The sequence below is a fragment of the Ctenocephalides felis genome, unplaced genomic scaffold, assembly GCF_003426905.1.
Source record: "Ctenocephalides felis isolate EL2017-DRISC unplaced genomic scaffold, ASM342690v1 CF-g0.4_SCAFFOLD_01886, whole genome shotgun sequence".
Classification (NCBI taxonomy): Eukaryota; Metazoa; Arthropoda; class Insecta; order Siphonaptera; family Pulicidae; genus Ctenocephalides; species Ctenocephalides felis.
Genome location: NW_020538040.1, coordinates 89,835,878 through 89,845,665, shown reverse-complemented (window position 1 = coordinate 89,845,665; position 9,788 = coordinate 89,835,878).

Genomic DNA, 9,788 nt, shown 5'->3' with positions numbered 1-9,788 from the left:
ATTGAAAAACTATTAAGAAAAAGTTCTGGCAGGTATTTTCTATATTACCAAGGTTAGTTTATGAAGCAATATATTATGCTAAAAATTGAGCAGTAGATGTTACATAAGACGAGATATATTCATGAAAATCTATCAAATACATATATTATCAAGGGCTGAATCAGCATTGATTTTTTATCATAAATATATAAATTTTATTTCAAATTTGCGCAATTTGATAGATTTGAATGGTGGTTGTTTATATAAACATTTATGTATATATATATATATATATATATGTATATATTGTATTTTTTATGTTACAATAACTATTCATTATAACAACTTTTATCATATCAATTTTTCTCTTAAATGTACTGAAACTTGACGTAAATGTACTTGGGCTTTTTCAAATTTTACTGCGTGTGAACAATTTACGTAATATGAAAAGGAGAAGTTCTTTAATATTAGTTAATATGAATAATACATCTATTACCAGTTTTACACGATGTTACACTTTTTTTTTAAATGAAATGAAGTTAATTTTGCATTTACACGAAATTATAAACACTAAACTAAAATTTACTTATATCTGCAATAACTTTTCTAATGTTTTACTATTAAAATAGAACACTGCAAAATTTATATTACAGTTACGAGTTTTTACTAGTCTGTCTATGACGTAAATATGTAGATAAGATGGGAATTTTATGATCAAAACCAAATTTTATGTGTGTATAAGCTAGTTTGTTTGAAATATCAAAACAAAATGCATCTTTGGTAAACTTTGTTTTTCATTTATGTTTATATATAATTGATACCGTAAAACAGTTTTTTTATATTTGATTTATTACTGAAATAATTAAGTATATAGATAATTATTTTTCGTTCAATGTGTTTGTTATTCATCATATTAAAAACTAACAAAAAGGGCTTTTTATAGTATTTTTCGTTTATTCCACATGAAAATTAATTGTTCGAGTACTCAGTTTTTATTGAGCCTATTTTTCAAAACGGGGGTTAAGTGTATATATCAAATTGTTTCAAATGAAATTATAATACTTGAATTGCACAGAATTATCTTTTCATCAAATGATGCATATTCCTGCTAAGTAATAAAGAATATGTCGTAAATGGTATAAAGATATATTAATTTTTTTCTAAGAGTTTTTAGTTGAATTCAGTTATTTTGCCATACTCTCCGTTAAAAAGCCTTTTAGTGACATCGTCGTCACATTGTCAATTCCGTGTACGAATGATTTATAATAATTTTCGAGGGTGCAATAATTGCGCGTACGGGGTTTTGTGGCTAATAGTCTAATGCATGCACCCTTCTAATTATACGTCATTACATGACACAGTCCCCACTTGAATGCTGTCATTAGCTCTATCTTGAGATAATCTCCGTCGAAGCGTGTGAACGATCGTGATTGCTTGTATTATTACTGCAACGTTTCGATAATATGAGTAATATTCGAGACGTAAACGGGTCGAAGTCTATTGAAAATTTGGTTTGACTTGAACAACGTTGGTGCCTTCATGGAGTCGTGACTGCTTTGTTCCCTGTTTACATCCGTTACGTGTTACGATTGCTTTCGAAAATGGGGACACATTTGTGGAACTGATGGTGGGACTACTACATATTATTGAAAATTCTAGTAACAGTGTTTTATTGTCATTAGCAGTATTCTACACAATATTTTTTAATTTGTTTCTTCCTCATTTATAGTTCAGTTCTATACATTTTTCGTTTGTAGTCCCGTTTTTTGGATTGGATAATTTCCAATCTTCTTCGTCCTAATCCCTTTATTCTATGAATTTTTATTGAAAGGATTTTATGGTGCACATTTTTCATTTGTATCAGGTTTACAAAAGCACAACTTTTCAAGAAGAAAATTGAACAGAGTTAAAGATCAGAAATAATATAAAATGTAAAATCATACAAAAAAATCAACGAAAATGAAATGAAATATTCTATTAATGAATAAACAAAATTAATTAAGCACTCTCTAAATTGAGATTCTAAGTGCAAGTCGGCTTCTATTCATAAAAATTAGCACAATGTTAACTGCATTCGTTCATGTTAGTTTCCTATAATTCTAAAGTTTTTTAATAGTTAAGAATTTTTTAACAACAATAGTTAAAAATTGAGGGAAAAAAACGTCTAACCAGCCATCATCTTGGTTCTTACGACGACGCTATCGGAGTCAATATTTGAAAATCTATAACAAAAGTATTTTTTTGTTGTTAGGTTTTTCGGTTGTGACCTCAATAATAATTTCTTGGTTAATTTATAACCTCTATAAAAGCTTTCACAAGGGTAGGATAAAATGACCGCCTGAGCCCTTACTCTGACAAAAATATAAACAATACAAAATAGTATATAAAAAGTAAGTTGAAATAAAAAAGCAATTTTACAAGATAGGTTAAACTAATAGTTATTCCAATTCTGCTAATAGTTATTTGCGCTGACAAAATATTAGATCAGAGGAATCTCTGTACAAGATGCACCCATAACATTCATATTTTGCATTGGTTGATATAGCAAAATAAGACGTTGAACCTGTTTTGTCCCCTGGCTGTCCCATTTTTGAATTTTTTTTTTGAAGAACAGCAAAGAAAACACATTTTTACAATTAGGAATTAGCTGGGAGTTTTACTGAATATCGCCAGAAAATTGTTTGATAGATATGTGATATTTGTTGTGATATAATTTGTTTGGTTTTTACAATATAATTAGTCAAAGTCAAATTGGACCTTTGCGCTCCGCCCTGCCCTGTGTATGTTATTAAGTCTAATTTATCAGGTATTGAAACAAAATCAATTACTAATGGCCTAATTTTATTATTAAACTATTAATAGTCTTGCATATCAATCAGCCTCACCTACCACCCTCATTTCCTCCCTTTCCTAATTTTTTTTTCACGTCAATTGTGATGTATAGATCTCTAAATCCATCTGATTAATTTTTTATCAAAACGATTTGTTTCATGCATAACTTTTAATTACGTTATCTTCGACATCTCCCTGGTGCCCCGGGGTTCGTCCGCTTAATCTCTAGCTCAATGTCACCATGTACTTTGACTGGAAGGGTGACCTAGGAGCATTCTGCGCGATCGTCCTATAAATGAGCAACTATAAATTCTAAATGAAAATTAACGTGAAGGACGACTAATGGATTCAAATCAGTCGAATCTGTCTTGCACACGTGTCACACTAACACATAAACATGCCCCAAGGTATGGACAGGGCAGCGATCGACAACCAGTAGAAATAAAATATATTTATTTGTGTTGTTAATGCAAACAAGATAACACATTTAATAGTTATATCTGATAAACTAGTGGTGCATAGCATCGTGCCTTAAGACAAATTGCTTTGAAAATTTTCAACTTTTTTTAAAGCAATCGCGCTGCCTAGCTGTTTTATAGTCGAAATATCGAAGCGCATAAGCGCCGCGTTGTAATCTAACGTGTAAACATTTGGTATGGAACTCATGTAAATGTACACAAAATTTAAACTTATTATTATAGTCTCTATAAAATGTCTGATAATATGATGTGCATATGTTTAATGATCATTTTTGACCGCCAAATTGCATTATTATTTACTTCTTTTTATTGGATCTCTGGACTGCGTTTTCAAAAACCAATTGTTTACTTCGTCATTACAAGTAAAATGTTTTATTAATCATTCAAATCAGACGCTCCGTTCTCTCAAAAACTGAAATACCATGTTTGGCACTTATTTTACTGTATCTTCAAAACGGCTAGACACGCCTTTGCCAAAAACTAATCAGCACGTCTCTTCTATCAATAGGAACCAAATATTTTTTAAATCTATTAAATCGGTAGATCCGTGTTCCCGATATCGTCGACGAAATTGTATCCGCATATATATACACAAACACATATACATTCATTTTTTCTAAGGTATGCCAAAACATTCAGAATCTTTCGAAACGTAAAGATATATAAAGTTTTAATTTATTCTCGATTTTTTTTTGTTGATTACTTTAACTTGTCCTACGGGAAGTTAATAATGTCTAAACTAGCTTATATACATTTATCTAATTATGTAGATTTTTAAATAAAATTGACACGAGGTATCTTTTCAATTTGTTTTTCTTGTTGTAGTTTTTATTTTAAGACTTTATATTCTTATATATTTTGCATAATAAATATTTCTAATTAATTTTTCAAATTACTGCTGAATTCTTGAAAAAAAAAACTTGACAGGTCATTTAAATGAATAATCAGTAGTCATGAAAAGGGCCAGGAAATGATAGAAGTTATAAGATTTTGAGTATCACGCAAAAGAATTACTAGATCGCAGATCTTGTCCTTTTTTCTTGAATTTTTTTCAACTTCTTGCTATTTGACCTCCAATTTTGACTTTAAATTTGTGTTCAGCTACATTAAAAAACATATGCCGCACACCCAATACAGGCAACTTGCTTTTGTGAACCTGTGTAACTATTATCGTTTTTATTATTATTATTATAATTATCGTTTTATGTTATATGCTTTAATAAAATTCATACTATAATATAGTGAAGGTTTATATATATAACATAAAATAATTCCAAAATTGAAAGTGTGCCAATATAAAAATTGATGTTCATCCCTGTTCAATTATCGAGCTTGATTACCGCCCTCATATGTATTAGTGCGATCGGACTCCCTTCTTATTTTGCTCGCATGCTTCTATATTGTACTAATTAATTCAGATGGAAAGTAGTTGGATAATGCATATTTAAAACTATATTTCCCGATGAAAGGCACCATTATTAATATCCTTAGAACGAAGAGAATTCATAAAGGCATATACAGTCTGCATATACATATAAGTTTTCGTGATACGTGGTTATTAATGTTTCATTATTAGAAATGGAAATTTATTATAGGCGGCAAACTGATGTTCATGAAAACTAATAATCGCATTTCAAAACGTCTTTTTAGGTCGAATGAATTCTTAGGAAGAATGTTTATTTATAATCATATCATAATCAATCATGTGGTTAAAAATATTAATTTTAAGATTTATTCTTTCATTTTAAAATATGCCACATTCTTTAACAAATTATAAAAATGTTTAAACAATAGGGTACTAGATTGTTAAACTTATGGCAAAAATAAATATAACAATTAAACATAGAAAAAAACAATATAAAGATTTGGGCATCAATCACTAACTATTAATGTTTTTAATATTATAACGAATACTTTTCATTTGGCTTAAATTTATCTGTTTATAATTAAATAATACAATTATTCGGTTTTATGTTTAATTTATTTAAAATTCGAGTAAATTAATTTTTAATCTTGTCAATGTTTTGAGTAGGATAGGTCGTAGCACAAAGGTTCAATTTGACTTTGAGCAATTGTATTGTGAAAATCAAACCAATTATATCACAACAAATAACTATCTGACTATGTTCGGTAAAACCCTCAGGTAATTCATCATTGTATAAATATTATTTTTTACTGAAATTCAAAAATTTGTCACTTGGTATTGTCTTATTTTAATTATGCAAAATAATAGATACATTATTCAACCAAGGCAAAACATAAATTTCTTGAATGCAGTTCTTAATAACCATTTATTTAATTTATTACCTATTAAATTGTTTTTTTCTAACTCAATTGCTTTTTTTTATTTACCTGTTTTATTGTTTACACCTTTGCCAGGGTAAAGATTTAGTTAGACCTTTTTTATGGATTATCAAGCATTGCCGTTTATCTCCCGATAGCAACGTCGTAGGAATCATAGTGATGACTGGTTGATGACATTTTTTTTCATCTACTTTCGAAAATTGTTAAAAAACCCTCATCTTTACTGGTAAGATAAACTAGTAACTAGTTGATATTGGCGTTGGACCTTTTTACCCTTGGACATTTAAGCCCCGCTTTACCTTATTTATTTCACTCATCTTCAGTATAAATACATCAGCTTGAAAACAAACTACAATAACCAATATGCTAATAAAATCAAAATACTAACTAGCTGTAAGTGGAATTCTGTCTTAAGACAATTAGGGCATCGTGCCTTAAGGCAATTAGGGCATCGTGCCTTAAGGCAAATTGCTGGAACTTCCCGTACCAAAAATTATTATTTTTTTAAAAACGATTAACATTTTTGAAAAAAATTTATTTCGAAAAAATAAAATTTTTGAGAAACTATAAATTGGACAAAAAATTACTTTTTTTTAAATAACCTACCTCCGCCAAAAACTAATCAGCACGTCTCCTTATCAATACGAATCGAATGTTTTTTAAAATATTCAAATTGCTTCATCCGTGTTCCCGAAATCGTCGACGAAAATTTGTATCCGCACACACATACATACATACACGCACACACACACATACATACACGCACACACACACACATACACACATACACACATACATCCATTTTTTCTAAGGTATGCCAAAATATTCAGAAACCTCTGAAACGTAAAGATATATAAAAATTTTCATTTTCGATTTTTTTGCGATTACTATTACTTACACTACGGGAAGTTAATAAATAATAAGTGAAAATAGACAAAAACAATATCGAGTAATGAATTCAAATAATCGTTTTTGTAAATGATGTAAGCACATTAAATTAAATTAATTTTACATTTACACTTAAGACGAGACAAATCTTAGTCTGAAAACGTTTATAACATTAATATTATTTAAAAAATAGTAACGCAAAGTATTCTTATTCTCAAGAGAATATGCTTTTCACTCATTATACTATATATATATATATATATATATATATATATATATATATATAATGTTTCAAATCAGTTTGAAGTGTCCTCCAGTTTAGCGCGCACCGTCGTCTCTGAATTGATATTGTCCGGTGAGCGTGTGCATAAGGGCTAATGGTGCCTCATGTTCGTTGGGACATCGCTTCGAAAATGCTTCACCCGGAAGGCTTCATATTCCTGGAAACACACAACGCCGCGAGCCCATTCACAGCGCTGGCTCTTGTTTTTTCCTTATTTCAGCGCTGCAAATGACTTGAATCAATATCGCTGAATTGTTTGTCTTTAAAAGGTTTGCTCTATTCCGGAGTCCCGTATGGGGATTTGGCGGCCCCGCTGCTATACTAAACTAGGTTATCGTTTATTCATGTACATGCTTTCATGCATTGGTCTTGCCTGAGCGCTCTAGCTTAGTGATACTTATACCATATTGCGGAATTTCCAGAGAATGAGGTCTAAATTCAATTATGCTATTCTTATAAATCTGTAATAATTTTCCTTTATATCAATTCATTGCTTTATTATTTTTACGAATTTAATCTTATTATATTTCGAGAATCTAAATATTTTCGTTTTATTAAGGATTTCTCAGTAGGGGAGTTGGGGGATAGTTGCAACAGTTTTTTTTTTAATTTTATTTGGCCTCGCTTACTCTGAGCGTTTTGCCAACATTTTTATTTATTAACATTCTAATTTTTTATATCATTTTTTAATTTATCCTATTTTATATTCTTCTTAATTTTTCTTCTTCTCATTTTCTTATATTAATTTCAGTAACTTCTTATATTTCTCTTCTTACTCCTAATACATTTCAGCTATTCGAACTCTGTTATTCCTATTTTTCTTAATTTTTATTCAAATTTTACTTAACAATACAATTTTTATTGGATTTCAAATTAACTATACATACTTTTCTTCTCATATATTCTAATTATAAGTCAATTACAGAATTTGACCCGAAAATCCCTGTCGTGTAAAACGAACACGCTACCAAGTGAGCTATGCTCGTCACCAGCTTTTATTAAATTTATATATCTTGAGAACCACCGCCTATATTGCTACGAAATAAAAATGCATAGTTGATGTAACTATTCTTCTGTCGAACCAAGTAAAAATAATATTATAACTGTTGTTTTTTATTTCAAACTTAATTATTTTTTAGAAAAAGTGCCGTGTTACACTTACTCCTTGTGTGGGACTAGTTGTAACGTCTCCCGAGTCTAGTAGTAATGACAAAATGCCTCTGATAATTTATTGTTCACTTATTCTAAAAAAATTGACTTGTTTCTTAGTAATTTTTTCAAAAATTCAACGCAAACTACAATTAATATCATAATACAAATAAAACATATAAGGGTCGACTCAGCCGTAAAATAGACCAATGTTATAACATGGCTATGTTATGTAGCAATTTACATGCAAAATTGTACGAAATACTGTAAAAAACCATGTAGTCGCTATGCAGTCAGGCGTTCTAGATAGAAAACCTAACCTAGAAAACGTACGAATGTTAAAAAAACGATATTATCATAACTGGATCTTTCTGATATGGTTTAATAGCATGTGAGTGAAGTTGCATTGTGTGTTAAACGCGTGATTGTACAGCAAATACATGGCAGTTGACAGTATTTAGTACAATTTTGTATAAAAACTACCACGTAACAGAGCCTTGCCTTCTTATTGGTCTATTTTATCGGCCCCATGGTGTCTTCTGTAATACAATTCACATTTCCGCACATCTTACAAACTAAATTATGTAACTCTTACAAACTGTACATCATAAAAAACCAAAGGTTTCCGAAATATTACGATGTCTTTGATAAAGTTATTCCACTAACATTTTTGATATTTTATGATGTCTCTGAAAAAGTTAAATCTTCTTGCACTTAACACGTATAACTAATCGAAAAATTCAGAGAGATGCAAGTCCCTGAAATCAGAGCAGAGCAAATGTGCGGGGTTGTTTTTTGTATTATGCTATACACACACGTATATATATATATATATATATATATATATACATATGCATTGTCTATTTTGTCGGTGTGTATGTAAATCCACGTACCGATGCATATATGTACATTAGATGTATCGATTTCAACAGCGGGGCATACAATTCGTTTCATGGGTCTCTCCGTTCAGCGTGATCGTTACAGCTTTGTATCCGATACAATATCATGACTTCATATCCATACCCTTTTCTTATTTATACCTCTCCGCTATGTAATATCCATGTTGCATGAATACTTTATGTAAAAAACATTACAGGAATATGGATAGGTCGGTTAGTAGAATGCAACCTTATAGCCGAACAGCTGGTAGACAATTGATCCAAACTATTAGCATTGATTTGGATATACATAATATTTTTAATTTAATATGCATATAGAATATTCTAAATATTAATATAATATATTAAACATAATATTAAATATTGTATTAAGTATAATATAAATATTTGATTAATAAATGCAACAATAAGTAGATATTTTTATGTCCAATCCAAGAAAAGACTGATTTGAGTCGGGATCAATAAATTCTAGTGCACATCTTTTCTAATAATAGCATTTAAATGTAGAGGGCAAAACATATATATCGTGAACGATCACCTTAATTTTTGCGACGTCCTTATCGGGATAAAAAGGCAATATTTGAAAATTCATTACAAAACTATTTTCTTTCGTTTTTTTGCTGTTGTTTACTTTACTTATTTTTCTTTCAGGTTTTAAGTATACATTATTTGTTCTATAAGATGTATTGTCAATTTCAAATTAGTTTCCACAGTTTTTTTATATTTCATTTTATATATTATAAATAAAACATTGTACCTATTACCTCTGAAATAAAAAAATAAAATGAATGGTCTTAATAATTATCACATTTACACACTTAGTACATTTATTATTTAAATTTTATAATTTTATTTTATTATGAATAAGTAATTTATTAATGTAACTGATATTATACGTATTATATCTAATCAATATATCATGGAAAATAGTGTAATTTTAATTTGAAATCCTAAATAATGCATAAACACACTGAA